The 18,561-nt window shown below is 46.8% G+C and overlaps 1 protein-coding gene across 3 annotated transcripts in view; it reads right to left on the reverse strand.

Annotated features, from left to right (window-relative positions):
* The window catches only part of NHLRC3 (NHL repeat containing 3), a 257,537-nt gene that overhangs the window by 76,856 nt on the left and 162,120 nt on the right, over nucleotides 1-18,561 (reverse strand). The window lies entirely within an intron of this gene.

Raw genomic sequence — 18,561 nt, forward strand, 5'->3', positions numbered from 1 at the left:
GCGAGTAAGGTCCATTGTGGTCGAGCACCTCTCAGTAATGTGGGCAGTACCCATTGAGAATGGTCATTGTTGCTGCCACCTTAGTTCATGGGTGAAGCTTGTACGCTCGCTCTGGTGACACCATGCCATTCATCAGCGGTATGGTTGGCTAGCAGTCTCCTCTTGTCCAATCACTTCCATCAGAGCTTACAACCGCGCCAATGGGAGCCTATAGTTCAACCATAAAAGCCCTACAAGAAACGGTGCTGCTGGGACCAAAAAGGGTGATGGCTGCTGAACATAAACTCATAATTTGGAGGCAGTGTCTGGTTGATCTGCACATACTTTTAGTCAGTTAACATTAATTGTATCTGTTTGCCAATGCAACATATTCAGATATTGGTATTCAGATATTGGTAACACATCTTGACTGGCAGCTTAGCTCCTAGTACCTTAGTTTACAAAGCCAAGTATTAACCCCTATGAAACAAGCTTGCCAACCTTCAAAGATTTATCATCTCTAACCTTATCATTCCGATTCCTTGCTGATAGCTCTGAACCTTCTATACAGTGAGGTTCTGGATGGCCTCCAGCTCATATCAGCTTCAATCAACACAGCAAATATCACCTTTCAGAGGGCACTGGGGGAGAGGGAATAGGGGAGCAAAGGTGGGCGAGTGTGTCTGCTGCCATCGCTGGTCTTTAGGTCAGGGTCCTACTTTGTGCACTGTGAGAAACTTGAGGGTATTCTCACTCATAGACCCCTTGGACCCTCTGCGCAGGTGGCCATGGAAAGGCCATCGCTATTGGATCCCAACCTTCAGGGCAGAGAAGCGAGGGAGGATCACCTGGGTGGAGGGTCCTTGGGGACTGGGACTACAGTCCTTAAAAGTGGACCCAAGGGCCTTTAAACACACGTAATAAGAAAACTTGGAGTCAGTCCTGGCGCCTCTGGAATAGGAATAGGACAAGTATCAGTCATGGGTCTAAAACCAACATGGAGGCCTGTAGCACAGTTCTGTTCCTAGAACTGAACTATGCAGACCAGTGTTTTGGGTGTGGTCGGGGCCTTCAGGTGTGGCTGGCTATATTAGCCATGCCCAAGCAGGAAAACACGCTTTGTGTTATTCTGCACTCCTGCAGCGTTACGCTCACTGTGTCCAGCTCCTGCTTACCTGCTTATCTCTGGACCGATCCTGAAGCCATCGATCTGGATGCCATTACCGACCTAGAAGAAACAAGAACAGCATTACTAACAACACTTACCTGGGTAAGCAGCAGACCCTGAAACCATTCCGCACTTTGCTCGCTCGCCACTCCGGAACCTCACTGCAACCTGCAAAGGTGGAACAAACAAAGACAGCATTACTAACAACACTTACCTGGGTAAGCAGCGGACCCTGGAACCATTCGGCGCTTTGCTCGCTCACCACTCCGGAACATCACAGCAACCTTTACGGGTGAGAACGAGGAGAGAGAACACAGGTTAGCAACTCTCGCAATAAAATCCAATAACAGCGCTGCGCTCCGCGCATCAACACGTACCTGTAATCTTCGCCGCCCGGCGCTGCAAGCTCATCTTCATCCGGCATCTTGTCAAGAACTCTAACCGCAACCATCCCTGCGAAACAAAAGACATTATTAGAGAAACTGCATAGGCGGAAAAAGGCAACATCGAAAAGAAGGACAAAAACGGAGGGAGGAGAAAGGGACAGATTAGAAACTGAAAAGACACAATAACTCACCTGAAGACAGCAAGAAGAGTCGGAGTGACAGCCGGTCTGGACCCGATACATGGGCCCACGGACCTAGGTCCAACGGAATGCCCGCACTCAGAGCGTGCCCTTGCACAGAGAAGCAGGACAGAGAGTTCTACGCATAAAAATCCAAGGTGAAAAATAACCCCAGGGGAAGGGGATTCGGGATCAGAGGGAGGTGGGAGTTTCACCCACCGGGGACCCAAACCTAATTACTCCATTCTCCTGCCATAGGCGTTACCCCCCACCCGGCAAATAACGAAGCAGAGAAAGCCCGAAATAGCGCACAGCTGCCCCATCCAGCATCATGTGGCGCCCCTGCGAATACCAGGTGAGCGTAACACCAGGAAACGTATAACGAAAGTACTAGCAATTATAAATACTACGCCGCCCGCCGTGATCGGCAGGAAGCTGTAGCCTGCCAGCATTCTGTGCTCTTCTGGCAGCAATAAGCAAAATCTCCCAGTAGGAAGCTTTTGCTTGATTACTGCCGCAAGAGCAGAGTTAACATGAGCACAGGAGGCTTGTTCATTTCACAAAATGGATGCATCCTAGTCAGGACTTCGAGCATCATATGCAGAAAAGTCTACCTAGGAATATTTATCATCATGGGTAATCTTTATAAACAATACAAATTTTGAGAAAACTACACCTTTAAGCATTTCCTGAAATACATTGTATTTGAGTGGTCGCGTGTTGCACGAAACATGTTTTCAAAGGTCTCCGAACAATGAACCACTCAATTAAAGTGAAACAAACAACTATATTTGTTAATTATACAACAAAGGAAAATACTTTGTATCAGAGTGGTCGCGTATGTCAAGGAACACATTTTCAAACGTCTCTGTACACCAAACTATTCAATTAAACACAGTTATATTTGTCTAGTATGGAAGAGAGGGGAATATTTTACATCTGAGTGGTTGCGTGTAGCAAGAAACCCGTTTTTAAAGGTCTCCGTACATTGAACTATTCATTTAAAGTGAAACTATTGAACTATATATGAAGAGAAAACGAACCCTAAGCCAAGAGATGCAATTATTGAACACCAAATTGAATTAAAACTTTGTTGCTAAACATAATTAAACAGTTGAAATCTAAAGGAGGGAACGAAAGTTTAAATCCATGCAAACAATCATACATTGAAGTGCTAAAATAAATATAATTATAAACCAACAACAAAATGCTGAAAAAATTATATGATTTAAAAAGAACAGACAAAGGATACTGAAGCCTGACTTACAGTGAAATTTTTAAGATTTGTGAAAGCTCACCTTGCTGAGGGACTTCTTTGTAGGGGGCAAATTAGTAACCTTCGAGGAATGGAGACAAACATACTGGGTGGCAAGCGGTCACTTCCTGTCCTATGCAAGGGTGGTGAGGCGAATGGCAGACATATGGAAAGTATCCCAGCGGAACCAGAGGGGAAACTACTTATGCAAGCACGGCTGGATTTAGGGGAGGGGGCAAAAGGATATCCCGGCTATACGGGGAACTACAATCAACAAAACAAGAAGGGAACCTAGTGGTTAAGGGAAAATGAGAAAGGGAAGAAGGAGTCACCATAACAGAAGAGAAATGGGTGAAGATGTGGGAGCCGGTTAAGAAAACATTCAGGAACGCACAATTCCAACTCACCCAGTTCTACTACTTACACAGGGTGTACCTGACACCGGAAAGACTACAATCCATAAATAAATCATCACCTCACATCTGCCCGAGATGCAGACAAGATCATGTGGGCCTAGGGCACACGATATGGGAATGTCCGACTGTTGCAAAGTACTGGGGAGGTGTACTGGAAGGGTTAAATGCTCTACTAGGGAGTAAGTATGAATGGTCATACTTGGTGTGCCTGTGGGGTCTACTATCTGGGGCAAAGAGATAAAACGCAAAACAAAATTGCAAGATTGCTTCTGGGACCAGCTAAACGGCAAATAGCGATGGTTTGGAAGAAACCTGAAGACCCATCGTTGAAGCAATGGCTTTAAGATACATGTAGGTGGAGTTTGGCAGAGATGGCTACCTAAACAAGCATAGAAACCCGGAGGGGAAGAACACACTGGCGCTGGACTGGGGGCAACTGCTGAATGAACTGTCATCCACGCAAGATTTGAGAGCCCTGTGAAGAAACTTATATGCAGTCTCAATAAACAGTGACCGGGGGAGGGAAGCGCAAGAGCCAACACACAACTGTCCGCTGCAATTTACAGGCATTAAGAGTGGCACCAGGGTGAAAGGGAGTAGCAGAGGGAAGAAGGGAGAACATGTTACAGGAAATCAAGGGGGGGTGGGGAGAAGGAGAAGTGGGGGGCGGGAAGAGATTTGTTGTACTTGTTTCATACGTTTCATTTGTTATGTGAAAAATGTCAATAAAGACATTTATTTGAAAAAAAATGTGTGAAAGCTACAGAATTATCTGAACTGTACACTTGAAACCAACATTAACTAAACGGTGGAAGACTGGGACAATCTGTGTTTATTTTAGAATTGTGGTACTCAAGGAAGGGAACCCTGAGTCCTAACTAGAAGCCTTTCATTTCAAGGTCTTTTAAATTGTTTGATTTGGTACTTGGGGAAGGTAACCCAGAGTCCTGACTTCGGGAAGAAGACTGAGACCTGAAAAGACTTCTGCATCCTAAATTCAAGAAAGAGAATCCGAAGACCTTTTTCTGTGTGGAACCGTTTTATATTTGGAGAAGGGAGCTGGAAGAAGCTCAGAAGTTTGTTGAACACTGTTTTCTCTTGGTTGTGTTGGGAAGGAAATTGACCTTTCCAACCCCTCCCCACCCCCCAGGCGCTTTAGAGCAAGGGGAATCCCATAGATACCACTTGCGATGTACCAGGGGGAGGTGGGGCGTGCTAATAAACCCTGCACAAACAATATTACAGATGTATATATAGACTTAGTTGCGTGCATATAAGTGCCATTTTTGCAGTGATGGTAGAAACAGTCGGCCTGCATGGACGCACGGTGAACACAGGCCCAACAAGAAACCTGAACAGGCCCAAGCACTAATGGGAGAGAGACCCACGCTGCTAACTCCCATAGAAATATCCCTTTGTTCCATAACTGTTGCAAATGCTTGTTATCCCAAGAAGGAACGCGCCCTGCAAGGCCGCGGCACAGTACCAGATGCCACACAATGCACGTTTATCACAGCCAGGCCAAAAGCAGATTTGATCCCCACCTAGGCCGCCATGAGTTATGACACCCACAACTGCCAGAGCCCAAGACCCCTGAATTCCGCGATAGTAAGTGGCCTCAGACCATCAACCATAATAAACACAGTGGTCATAAAAGATCTAAAGGAACACAGCCATTCCACCTTATTTCATAATTACACTTAGTAATATGAGGTAGAGGGAGGAATAAATTATAGTCCAGAGCGAGGGTGGAAACCTTGGGTGCAGATAGTGAGCTATGGAATGAAAGAAGAATGTGTGGGTCAGCAGGAACTTAACCCTCCCCCTGTGCCAGTCCCAGAGCTTCCAAGGTGCCTGCCATAATGATAGAGTAGCATTGTTTTATAATAGTAACTAATGAGGAATGTGACTGTCATTCGCCAGAGACGATGAGCCCAGCTGACCCCACATGATGAAAGACGGGACGGATGGGGCTGGGACCAATAGCAGCCTGGTATCCACTATGGAGTAGGCCGCCCACGTGTAGGGTCTCACCAACCAGCCACGCTGGTTTTTTACTGTATATGTGACGTCATTTGTGAAAATGTGTTTCCTTATAACCTTCTGCTTGTACTATTTTTCGGCAGAACGTTCTTGAGCAGCAGAGTTCTTTGCTGGCATAGCTCCTTTTTGTATGATTAAAACGTGTTATCCTTGCAAGAAACTCGTGGCCTTTTTTCCCTAGCAGGTTATATTTTTTCTTTTGTAAGCGTTTGTGGGCATTTCATCTGTTGTTGACCTCCCTACACATTGTATAGATTAGTTGTGAGGGCAGCATAGTCTTTGAACACAGACGGATTCCTAAGATGAACTCATTGACTCAGACTCCCCTTAGTTTTATTTAGGTAGGGAAATCCCACCTTAGTATAGTGCAAGTTAGGCCTTTTTCCATCCTGACATTTGAGTTTATAAACTTGGATGTTTTGAATTTGGAATCTCTTGTCTGTGTTGTTCTTCGTGATGCCTTCACAGCACGTACTGGTTTATTTGAGTGATCTTGTCAACAAAATTGTATGTTTTGTTGTCCCGCAGAAGGCTTAGAATATAGATTATTCGTTATTCTTCAGTTACTCTTCTACTGTCCGAGTTAAGCCACGAGACACCGACTGGCCACCTATAACATCCTAGCTCAGCCCCCACCAAACATTCACAGAGAACATTCATTCAATGCACTCTGCCAACATTCTGGAAGCTGCACAGGAACATGGCAACAATCAACAGTCTCTCTCTCTCGCTCATCATGGCCAGCAGGGCAGGGAAACAGGACGCGACAATACTCTCTCTCACCTTCTTTATATGGCAACTTTACATTAGGGTTAATTTATCGGCTATCACAGCGTACTGAAAATGACTTACTTGATAACCTTTCCATGCCATTCCAGTGATTGAGAATTTCAGAGAAGGATTTGAGCAAGTTGTAATCACAGAAGTCAGAAGTCCTTACCCTCCCCCTAAGAGCTGAACATTGTCCTGGCTAAGCGTATGGGCCCTTTTAATGGACCTGTCCATAAGGCAGGCTTCCAGCATATAGCAAGTGGCATTTTTGGTAGTTTTATCAACTAGAAACATCAGTGGGATCCTTGACGTATGCACTGAGAAGCCACACAGTCTTTCACAATCATTACCTTAAGAATGTTCTCTCCTTTCAATATTGAAGGTGGTTTCTGATGGTCACCTCAATCAGACCATCCTTTTACCTTCCTTCTTTCCTAGTCTTTCAATTCCAGTGCAACATGCCAAGAAGACACTCACAGGGAGTCCAGATCACTGGTGTAATTCAAGTTAGTTTCCAGCTAGTTTCCCTGCCCACAAAGAGTCTCATATTTATATGAGACTCTTTTTTTAGGAGGGGGATTACCTCTTGGAGAGTAGTCATGCGAAACTTCTGGGGCTTGACATACTTGTTTGCAGGGTGTAAATCTAATACTGGGCGCATTGTCAGATCTTTTTTTGGCACAAGTAAGTAAGTTGAATAAATACCCTTGTTTACCTGGTTGCCAGGGACGAGTTCTATTGCGTCCTTTGCTAGAAGATTGACGAACTCCTCGAGGAGGATCTTCTGGTGGTCTGAGGAATGTATTTTTTGACGTGGAGGGTGGTTTCGGGGACACTCGAGTAGTTCTATGCAGTATCCTGTGGACAGCACCAATCTGTCTGATGTGATCTCTTCCCAAGCTTGGGTGAAGTTGGTAATGCATCACACTACTGGGGATGCGTGAGAAGGGACCCTGAACGCGGCGTCACTGTTTTGCAGGAGGCGTGCCGCCTCTACTGGGGCTGCCTCTACCTTTCCAACGGCCCCTCTTGTTTCCCGTGGTGTAACTCTGGGTAGACTGCTGGTTGTTACCCCATGATGTACCCTGCCCCTGTGAATAGTCGGAGCCTCTCTGTGAATTTTGGCCGCGTGGACGACGAAAATTACTATTGCCTCTTTGAATCGGGGGCTTGTTGGTCAACTGTCCCAGGGATTTCAGAGTCTCATACTTATCTTTGGCATTCTTTAATGCGTCCTATACCGCTTTACCAAACAGTAGATTAGGCTCCACCGGCATGTCAATTAGGGAGGCTTGTGTCTCGGGTTTAAAACCTGACTGTCTTAACCAAGCATGCCTCTTAATGACAGTGCTCTCTGCTATTAGCCTGCCGGCGTTATCTGCGGCATCAAAGGTTGCCTTAAGGATGCAACCGGACACGGCTCTCCCCTCCGACGCAACCTGGGCCAACTGGTCCTTTAAGGGTTCCGGTGCGGAGTCGATGAGGACAGCTACTTGCTCCCACTGGTGGCAGTTGTAACTCGCCAGCAGAGTGGTGGAGTTGGCAATCCTTGCCTGGTAAGCGGAAGTGGAGGCTACCTTCCTTCCCAACCTGTAGATCTTCTTGCTCTCTTTGTCGGGGGGAGCCTCAGATGATGATAGAGGCGTTCCCGCCCTCCTCCAGGTATTAGTAACTACCATGGAGTCTGGATTCAGTTGCCCCCTTATGTAAAGCGGGTCTGATTGGGCTGCCCTGAACAGTTTTTCGACGCTAGGGTTTACTGCACTGGTGAGGTTAGGATTGAGAAGGGAAGCATCAATTCTCCGTTGAATGGACTTGAGAATTGGAATGGCCTGGGCAATGGGTTTCTTCTCCCCTACTAGTTCCTCAGCAAAGTCTCTCTCCTCCTGTGCCCCTTGAGTCTCTATGCGGAAGTGGTGTGCCACTTTAGTTAAGACCTCATTTGGGAGTGGTTGGTTGTCAATTGGAGAGTCGGTGACTTGAGGATCTCTGTCTACCGGGGAGTCTATTCTGTAGACTTCTGGGTTATCTTCCTCCTCCTCCTCCTCCTCCTCCTCTTGGTCCTCGTCATCCCCATAATAGTCCACTCCAGTTTGGTCGTCCAACGTTACCAAGTCGGGATCATCATCCTGTATTGGATCCTCACTATACTGGGTGTAAGGCTGAATGTAAAAAGGGTCCGAAGACCGACCTTGCGTTGAGGTCTCGAACAGAGGTTTCTTACCAGGGGGCTGCGGGTCCCTAGACCCTGAGGGAGTAGCCCCATCAGGGGTATAGGAGAGAAGGTGTTCTGGGTTTTTGGAGTAGAAGTCTGCTAGGGAGGACATTCTAGACATAACCCTGTCTATATCGTCAATGGTCAATTTTTTGGAGCTGGGAATGACCCTTTCTTGAGAGTGTTCCCCTTCTATGACTTGACTGGACCTATGGGCTTGTGCGGGGGTCTTGGCTAGCTGTTTCTCAGAATACTTAGCACTGTCTTTATGTACCTGTGGTGCAGAAGAATGATGGGATGGTTTCTTCTGCTGTTCCCCCTTCCCCCTGAGTGGAAGAGTGTTTCCCTGGTTTTTTCACCCTCTCAGAGCTTTTCAACGCCTGGCGTCGAGATTCGGGGATAGTGCCCCTTTCCTTAGAGTGAGGGTGTCGGGATTCGGAAGCAGCCGCCGAACGGTCTGCTGACGCTGACTCTTGGTGAGCGGCCTTGGGCTGGCAGTCTGCTTCATCCTGTGACGAGCCTACCTCCATAACTTTGGTGAATGAGGCACTCTTGGCACCTGTGGATGGTTGCCTGGTGTCATGAGGCGATCTTGACCGAGAACGCCCAGAGGACACCTATCGGTGGACTGCTCTTTGTGTGCCTCTTTCCAAGAACCCAACACGCGCGTCGAGTCTCGGTTGGACTTCGAGTGCTTAGGTGTGGAAGTGGTGTGCGTAGCGCTCGTGTCGCCAGGTGTGTTCCCCATAACTGCCCTGCTGGGTAGCCTGCCGAGGTCGGGGACTTGCGCTTGGGCGTCTTTTGACACCTGGTTGCCCTCGCCGTCCGAGAGTACGGCGTCGTTGCCATCACTGAAGGTGCCCTCCGCTTCCATGGCCTTGTGTTGCCTGGCGTGGTGGGCCCAACGTTTGGTCAAGCGGTCCTTAAGTGTCTTAGCCTTGAACCGGTGACACGCTCTGCAGTTCGCCTCGGGGTGATCCCTCGGCAAGCAGAGGTTACAGATGCCGTGTTTGTCAACCCAAGGATACTTGCGGTAGCACTTCGGGCAGAATTTGAAAGGGGTACCCTCTATACGCACCCTGTGGCAGCGGGCTACTGTGTGTAGGAAAATATGTACGAGTGTAGAGTATGTTACCACCCCCCACTCTCCCTACTTGCAGGGCTGAGGCCAGAGGCCTTCCAAGGCCCAGGCGAGGCCAGCGGCCATCCAAGGCCCAAAGTCCGTCGTGCAGCTCTCAACGGTTGTTTCTTCTCAGGGCCGGTGTCGAACTTCGACCCTCGATGATTCGACGTGGGAGTGGAAGAAACGGAAATATTATAGATTTTTGCAAAATATGCTTCCGTCAAGTATGGCGGAAAAAAACAATCTGAGGGTCCTACACACATGAGGGATCATGGGTACAGTGGACGTCACACTAGGGATAGTATTACTGACACGCCCTGTGTCGATGCCCATTTTCGAGTTTCGAAAAACAAACTGTAATACTCTGCAGCTTCCACTAGATGTCGGCCTATGCACAGCATGTGATCTAAGCAGATTCCACAAGCCTCAGAAATATATATATATATATATATATATATATATATATATATATATATATATATATATATATATATATATCATTATGGATCCTTTGGGGATACCTGAAAGCCAAGCTGGTAAGATAGCTCAGCTGGTTGAGCGCGCGCTGCTGCGATCGGATTGTGATCTGCAGGTCGCAGGTTAGAATCCCGCCAAGACCAACTCAGCCTTTCATCCTTCCGAGGTTGATAAATTAGTACCAAACTCGGTTGGGTGATAGTGTATGTAAATATGTGCTCTGTAAAGCGCGTTGGATAAAGGCGCTATATAAATAACACATCATTATCATTATGGATCCATTGGGGATACTCGAAAGCCAAAAAGGCACATTCAGGGAGATCCAGAGCACTGGTGTAATTCATGCGAGTTTCCCCTGCCCCCAAATAGTCTATATATGATACATTATTCACCATAATCGTATTTCTGATTCTTGTATCTGCTTAGATTCATATGCTATGCATAGGCCAACATCTAATGGTAGCAGCAGAGTATTATTTATTTATTTTTTTGTTTTCGGGGGGCGTCGGCAGGGCGTGCGAGTAATACTATCCCTAGTGTGACGTCCACTGTACCCATGGTCCTTCACGCATCAAGGTACATCAGATTGTTTTGTTTCTGACATGAGGTAGCATGAAGTGTGGCGTGAGTACAGATGTAATAAAGCAGATAAGAAGTGATAAAGCCAGAAATACATCTATGCACCTTCAACTCCATAGGGGAGGAAGGGTGGGCGCATGTGAATCTAAGCAGATACAAGCATCAAAAATACGGTTATGGTTAGTAATGTATCCCTTCTGAGGCTTATGGATCTGCTTAGATCACATGCTATGCATAGATTAGCAAGCAGTGTCTCGAGCAGGAGGTGGGAAGTTAGTAGGTACAGCAGCAAATATATATTTTAGCACTGCTTGTCCCACCTGTGAATCTGCTTTAGAATGTGTGTCAATGCAGTAGTGCTGAGTAAAAGTATGTATAGAGCTCCATGTAGATGCTTTGCAATAAAGGCCAATGTAGCTCCTGTACCCCTGGTAGAATGAGCTCTTGGTGTGAAAGGCAGAGTAAGGTTTGATAGAGTAGCAGAGCTGTATGTATTTCACTATCCATCTGTAGATGCCGTTCTTTGAAACGTGATAACCTTCCCTGCCAGGTGCTATGGAAACAAACAGTTGGTCTGTTTTTCGTAGCGATTTTGTTTTGCTTACATAGTAAAGAACTGCCCTCCTTACATCAAGTTTATTGGAGGTTTATCTCAGCTGAGCTGGAAGGGTTTTTAAAGAAAGCGGGTAGTTCAATGGACTGGTTTTGAACTTGGATATGAACTTCGGTGAAAACCTAGGGTGCGTTTTTAATACCAACATGTCTTGTGGATCACAAAGAAAGGGTCTTGCCCCGACGAGGCTTGTAGCTCACCTACTCTTCTTATGGCCACCAGAAAAGCCGTTTTATATGTTACGAGTTTACGGCTGGATTTGTGCATGGGCTGAAAGGGGGGTGCTATGAGCTTTCAGAGTACCACATTTAGGTCCCAACCTGGAGGCGAGTTTGAAATGGGAGGGTAACGCTTTTTTTCCTCCTTCCATGAATGCCTTAATGACAGGGACTTTCCACCAGGACACCTTGCTTTGAGAAGTAGTGTACACGGATAGAGCCACTAGGGGAACCTTGATGGAGTTGAATACTAGACCGGAGTCTAGTAAGTGGAGCATGTAATGAAAAATGTCTGATGGAGTACATTCGATCGGGTTTATATTTTGTGACTGGCTCCATATTACAAATCTTTTCCATTTGATAAAATAACAGTGTCTGGGGTTTGGTTTGTGTGCTGCGTCCTTGTGGATTTCCATACACCTTTGAGGTAGTTTTAAATGGCCAAACTCTAGGACTTCAGGAGCCAAGCTGCCAAGTTCATAGATTGAGGATGTGGGTGTAATGCTGTCCCCCCGTGCTGAGTGAGCATGTGGGAGGGGCACAGGAGTTTGTTTGGATCGCACATCGCCCGTTTGCGCAGATGCAGAAACCAAGGTTGTCTCGCCCACATAGTAGCAACCACGATTAGCATAATTTGTTCCTGGTGCATTTTTTTCACTATCCTGTTGAGTAGCAGTGTTGGAGGAAAAGCGTAGGCAAATTTCCCTGACCAGCGAAGACTGGGCATTGTGTGTTTTGGCTTGTGGAGAACAAGTCTAAGGGAGGATAGGTCCAGAGGGAAAAGATACTGTCTGAAATTATTCTGCTGAGCTGCCACTCATGCTCTTTGGCTAGAGGATCTCTGCTCAATGAGTCTGCCAGAGAATTGAGTTCCCCTGGAACATGTTGCGACGCTAGGGTCATGTTCCGCTTGGGTGCCCACTTTGAAATTGTTTGTGCTAGCATGGACAGACATGGAGTGTGTGCCTCCCTGCTTATTTATGTAAAACATGGCAGTGGTGCTGTCTGTGAGGATTTGTACCGTTTGGCCTGGCAGGTGCAGTTGAAAAGCATGTAGGGCTTTGAACACTGCTAGTAGCTCTAAAGGGTTTATGTGATTTTGGGCTATGGTGGTGGTAAAGGTAATGAGCTCCCCACCCGGAGAGAGATGCATCTGTTGTGACAATTGCTTGCACTGTAGGGTTGTGAAAAGCTTTTCCCTTCAATAGATTTTCCTTTGTCCACCAGCGTAGCGCTTGAACTAGGATTAGCGAAAACACCACTAGATCGTCCCACTGACCGCTTACTTGAGAACACTGTTTCGCTAACCATTCTTGCATTGCGTGCATGTGCAACCGTGCGTGCGGGACCAGGTAAATGTGTACACATTGCTCTGCGTATGGTTATTTGGCAACCGGCTAGTTATTGAGGTATTTGCAGCAGTATGTTTTGCACGCTTTCATTTGATGGGAAGACTAGTCCCTCTTCTGTCTTTATGATCGCTCCTAAGAACTGTGTTGTCTTTCTTGGAACTGTGAGAAACCTGACAGCGTCTCCCTAACCGGTCCCTGGGGATCTGTGATCCAGGTGGCCAGGAAATGGCCATTGATATTGAATCCACTTCCTGGGGGTGAAACAGTGATGGAGGATCACTTGGATGGGGGTTCTATAGGGAGTGGAACCCCTTCCTTCAAAACCTTTTCCCCATTCTCTCACACAGGACATTCTAAACACTACCGCACCCCCCTTTTCCGATACAAACTCTTTTGCACAATACGAAAGACAACGGACTAACAGCAGAGTAGTTTACTTGACATGTTTCAATACAATGGTTAGGCAAAGTCAGGCAATTCACCAGAATCACATACACCTGACGGCTCTTTCCCTTCCCACAGGGATAAAAGGTGGAGCCAGAGAGCACAGTACGAGCAAAGCAGACTGCACAATGAGACAGCTATCCAGGCACGGCAGTTCAAGAGAAGGAGAAAAGCAGCGAATATCAAGAGTCTGACAAGGAGGGACACGACCTTGCCCTTTTCGACTCAAACCCGCAAAACTTCCACAGAAGGAATCATAAGACCGCGGACAAAAGCCCAAGTGTGTTGCAGCACAGTGCGTGCCTACGCGGATAAGCAGGAGGGAGGGAAACTCCAGCTACCGTGGTACTGGCCTTGACTGCAAGAAACAAGGAAAGCCAAGCGGTTCATCACAGCCAATGTGCCGAAGGGAAGCCGATAAGAACTGAACTGTGTTGAATGGAAGTCGCAAACTGGCATATTGAGAAGAGAACAAAGAACTGTAAAGTGTTAAGGGAAGACCAGATGCAGGGGGGACCGGCACCACGTGGGTGCTGACTGGAGAAATCCCATGTTGATTGTAATTATAGATACCAGAAGGCCGTAGGAGAGCCGCTGAGAAAGGTCAAAGTAGTCATACAGGAGGTCTAGCAAAAATCCCTGTACTGTCCAAAGTCTTTGACCGATAAACTGTCCAGAAAGGAAGGGAAGTGAAGTGAATCCTGCATCAAGAGAAAACAAGCGAAGCCAATCCCACAATCATTGAAAGCAAACGGAATTGTGAAGTTGCAAGAGTGAACCCGGCGGGGGGATGCCGCGAAAGAGGGGCGAAGTCTAAAGTCCCAAGACACAGTGTGTTGACAAACGTGAACCCAGCAGAAGGAGGTCCACAGAGAACTGTTTAAAAAGACATTAAGATTTGTGAATACTGAAAAGGTCACAGTGAACCCAGCGGAGGGAGGCTAAAAGTACAGAGGGGTCTGAACCCGGAAGATAGGGGACTCAGGGGTGAAGAATCCTCATCCTAAGTAACATAAGGAAACAAACTTTCATTTGTTAAAGGAACTTTTCTTTTGTTATTTTGAGTACATCAGGTCCTCGAAGGCAAGAGACTTTAAAGAGAAATGAGACTTGATCAATGACTGCCCTGATAGCTAAAAACGGAACTGTCATCTCGTGCTAGGAAAGGTCAAGAGTGTGCTGTACTCCAGGATCCCACCTTGCCCTGTGCACAAAACGTGGGGAAGGGAGACCTAGGCTACCGCATCCTGACGTATTATTTGTGAACAATCCTTACTTTCTCCTGAATACTATCCCAAACTGTTTTTGTATTAGTTGTAAGGATTGACAATAGGTTTTTCTTAGTATAGGCCCTTTTATCTGGCACGACGCCACTAGGACAGCCTTATTTTCATTTGATGGTCGAAGCTTGCTCCCATCTTAGATTTAGGTTTAGATTAGGTGTTTTTCCAACCTGCATACAGTTTAATAAACCCCTTTGAAGTGTGATCACTTCTTTACTGTTGCCACCATGAGTTCCTTACAGAACAAGACTTGATTTTTTTTCTCGTAGATTGAGAATTCCAATTGGAACAGAACATTGATTGTTCTTTGGTATTTTGCTTGCAAATTTGGGGGGATTCCCCTGTTATCAGCCAGTCGTCTATATAAGGCTACAATGGGATTGATTCTCTGGGTAGATGCGCTGCCACAACCGCTAGTACACTAAATACACTTGGAGCAGAGGGTATGCCGAAGGGTAGCACCTTGAATTAGTAGTGTTGGTTCGCTATTTTGAAGCGCAGAAATCTTCTGTGCACTGGGAACATCGAAATATGAAAGTATGCATCTTTCATGTCCCAGGTTACGATGTAGTCCCCCTGTTTTAGCAGTGGGATCACTTCCTGTAGCATTGTCATGCAGAATGTCTGTGGCTTCACATAGGTGTTCGCAGGGCGCAGGTTTAGTACAGGGCGCATTGTTAGGTCTTTTTTTGGCACAAGGAAGTACATTGAAAAAATACCCTTGTTTATCTAGTTTGCCGGGATGATTTCTATGGCGTCCTTTTGTAGCAGTGCTTTGACCTCTTCTAACAGGATGTGTTGTTCTTCCTGTGTAGTTTGTCTTTGTCTTGGCGGGTAGCTGGCTGGTGTTTGTATTAGTGTTTGTATTGTCCCAGGGATTTGAGTGTATCATATTTCTCCTTTGCACATTTTAGTGCGTCCTCGACTGCTTTGCCGAATAATGTGTTGGGCTCGATGGGCACGTTTGAGAGGGTAGCCTGGGTTTCCAATTTGAAACCAGATTGATGAAGCCATGCATGGCATTCCACAATTCGCCCCTCACTGTCTGGTGCATCTAAGTTGTTTTTAAGAATGCAGCTTTCTACTTGTCTCCCTTAAGTGACAGTTTGTAAGAGCTGTGTCTTTAGGGGTTCTGGGCTCGAGTCTATTTGTTATGCAAGTTTGTACAACTTGTGGCAATTATAGCTGGACAACAGCATAGTGTTGTTCACTATCTTCACTTGATAGGCAGCCAAGGAAGCTACTTTCCTGCCCAGGATGTAGATCTTCTTGCTCTCCTTGTCAGGAGGGGCTTCGGCAGAGGCTAAAGGTGTTCCTGCTCTCTTCCTTGTGGTGGGGACTACTAGAGAGTTTGGCTTTAGTTGTCTCCCAATGCACAAAGGAGCTGGTCTAAAAAAAATTAAGTGGGTGGGTGGGCTGACTGCCCTTGTCAGATTGGGGGTAAGTAGAGAAGGCTGGATACGCCTCTGGATACATTGAAACAGTGGGAGGAGCTGTGCTGCAGTTCACTTATCCCCAAGGATATCCTCCTTGAAGTCTTTTATCGACTTGAGCTTCTTGGGTATCTATTTTACAGTGTTCTGCATCCTTTAAGAGCTGGTCATTGTACTGCAGTTGGTTGTCCACCAGGAAATCAGCCACTGGTTGGTCTGTGTGGTCTGGGGATTGGATGATGTATACATCATCGTCGTCAACATCATCATAGTATTGGTCTGCATCCCCTGTGTCCCCTGGTCTTCTGGGTAGGTAAATGAGCCAGGGTCTTGGAAGCCTCGAGTGTCGCCATAATATGTGTCTTGAGCCACTTCTTGATATGACGAGGTATTAGTTTGTGTTGCGTCCAGGCGGGCCCTCTTGGCGTCAGAATGTTTGTTAGCTGTACAGCTTTGACAGGGCCCCTGGAGGTTGGTAAGTTGTTCTGGGTGTTGAGAAAAGAAATTGACAAAACTAGACATTCTCCTCATGACCCTTTCAAACTGTTCCGGGGTCCACTGGGAGGAGCTTGGCAGCACTGAGGGGGTAGTTGTATGCAGAGGATCTGGTGCAGGGAGCGGTTTGTGATGCATTGCCCCCGACAGGGTGTCCTTAGGGGTAGAATAATCCCTAATCTTTGAACCTTGTGACTTTGAGGCCTGGGGCGTCGAGGACTTTAAGAGTTTTTTGATGTCCTTGCCTTGAGCAGGGCGTCAAGGACGCGTTTCTTAATTAAATAACTCATTTTGGAGATTTTAGTAGGGACCGTTGACGCGTCTTTCGATATATGCTCACCGGACACCGAAGACTCCCCTGACTTTGTCGCAGTGTCGGAAACGGACTTTGGTGTCAGTTTCGGGGGTCTGTTGTGTGGTGATCGTGACAGCGATGGCCCAGAGGACAGGGACTTTTTGGACTTTCCCCTCAACACTGCGTGTGGCCTATCATTCAACGACCTGGTCGACTGTCGGCCCTGGGGGATGTGCTTAGTGTGGCTTGTCATGGAGGTGCTTGAGAACTGCTGGCCTGCCTGTTGGGAGTCGCGGGCTCACACGCGGGAATCCATCGGGTCCCGATCGCCCTCAGCGTCACTTACGACGCCGACATCACTGGAGGCTCCCTCGACGTCCATGGCGGCCTCGGCCTGCATGGCGTGGTGTGCCCAGCGTTTAGTCTTTCCGTCCTGCCTAAACAGTTTGCAGGCCTTGCACTGTTTTTCGGCGTGGTCCCTAGGAAGGAAAAGGTTACACACTCAGTGTGAATCCTTCCATGGAAACTTTCTTTTACAGGAAGGACAGAATATAAAAGGACTATTTTCCATTGTGTGGAAAGGTGGCAGCCTGGCAGAATGCAAGCAACTATAGGGGAATACTCCTTCTCTAAGTGAGGTGCAATCTGACCTCCCCCCACTCTCCCCACTGTAGAGGGCTGAGGCCCATTGGGCCTGGTCGGCCGCAGACAAAGTTTGTCGAGACAGGAATCGTCGTCAACGGATGGTCTTGTCCTCGAAAGCCGTTGCCGGAGATCTTGCGGTGTACGATTGTCGAAAGGACGGAAACTTTTCTAAGTAATAGCGTCAGCCAGAAAAAGGAACTCCGCGATATGCGTCCGATTCCGATTGCGGAAAAAACTATCTGAGGGACCTCGACGAGTGAAGGACCATGGGTACAGAGGACATCACACTAGGGATCGTATTAGTGGTACGCCCTGTCGACGTCCCTTTTCGAGTTTTGAAAACAAAAAATGTAATACTCTGCGGCTATCACTAGATGTTGGCCTATGCATAGCATGTGATCTGAGCAGATCCACAAGTCTCATAAATATCATTATGGATCCACTGGGGTTACCTGAAAGCCAACAAGACACTTTCAGGGAGATCTAGAGCACTAGGTTAATTTACACTAGCTTCCCTGCCCCCAAAGAGTCTATATATATATATATCATTATGGATCCATTGGTGTTACCAGAAAGCCAATAAGACACTTCCAGGGAGATCCAGAGCACTGGTGTAATTCACACTAGCTTCCCTGCCCCCAAAGCGTCTATATATATCATTATGGATCCATTGGGGTTCCCGGAAAGCCAACAAGACACTTTCAGGTAGATCCAGAGCACTGGTGTAATTCACACTAGCTTCCCTGCTCCCAAAGAGTCTATATATATCATTATGGATCCATTGGGGTTCCCAGAATGCCAAGAATAGACTTGCTGGAAGACCCAGAACCTACTCCATCGGTGGAAGGGGACTACTGCTGCTCTTTTGAGGAACATTCCTACAGCGGGACACTATACAGCAGCCACTTAGAAGTTGGAGGACGCTTCACATATTGGTTAGATTCTGAGGTGGGGGGAGACACCCAAGTGGTACAAGCATCCTTATCAAACTTATGTGGCTAAATGAGGTAGGATAGCCACTTTTCTGCTCACTGGTGTTGGAATTGTACTCTTCCTCCATTCTGAACCTTGTTCCAGTTTCTCTCCACCCTTTAAGTGTTTCGAGATTCTGAAAATTGGCTTGCAAATTAAACAAAATACTCTTTTCTATGCTTGCATTTTCTTTTCAAACTACTGTATTTAAAAAAAAACA

This window comes from Ambystoma mexicanum, chromosome 5q (genome assembly GCF_040938575.1).
Source record: "Ambystoma mexicanum isolate Mex_15411 chromosome 5q, UKY_AmexF1_1, whole genome shotgun sequence".
NCBI classification, from domain to species: Eukaryota; Metazoa; Chordata; class Amphibia; order Caudata; family Ambystomatidae; genus Ambystoma; species Ambystoma mexicanum.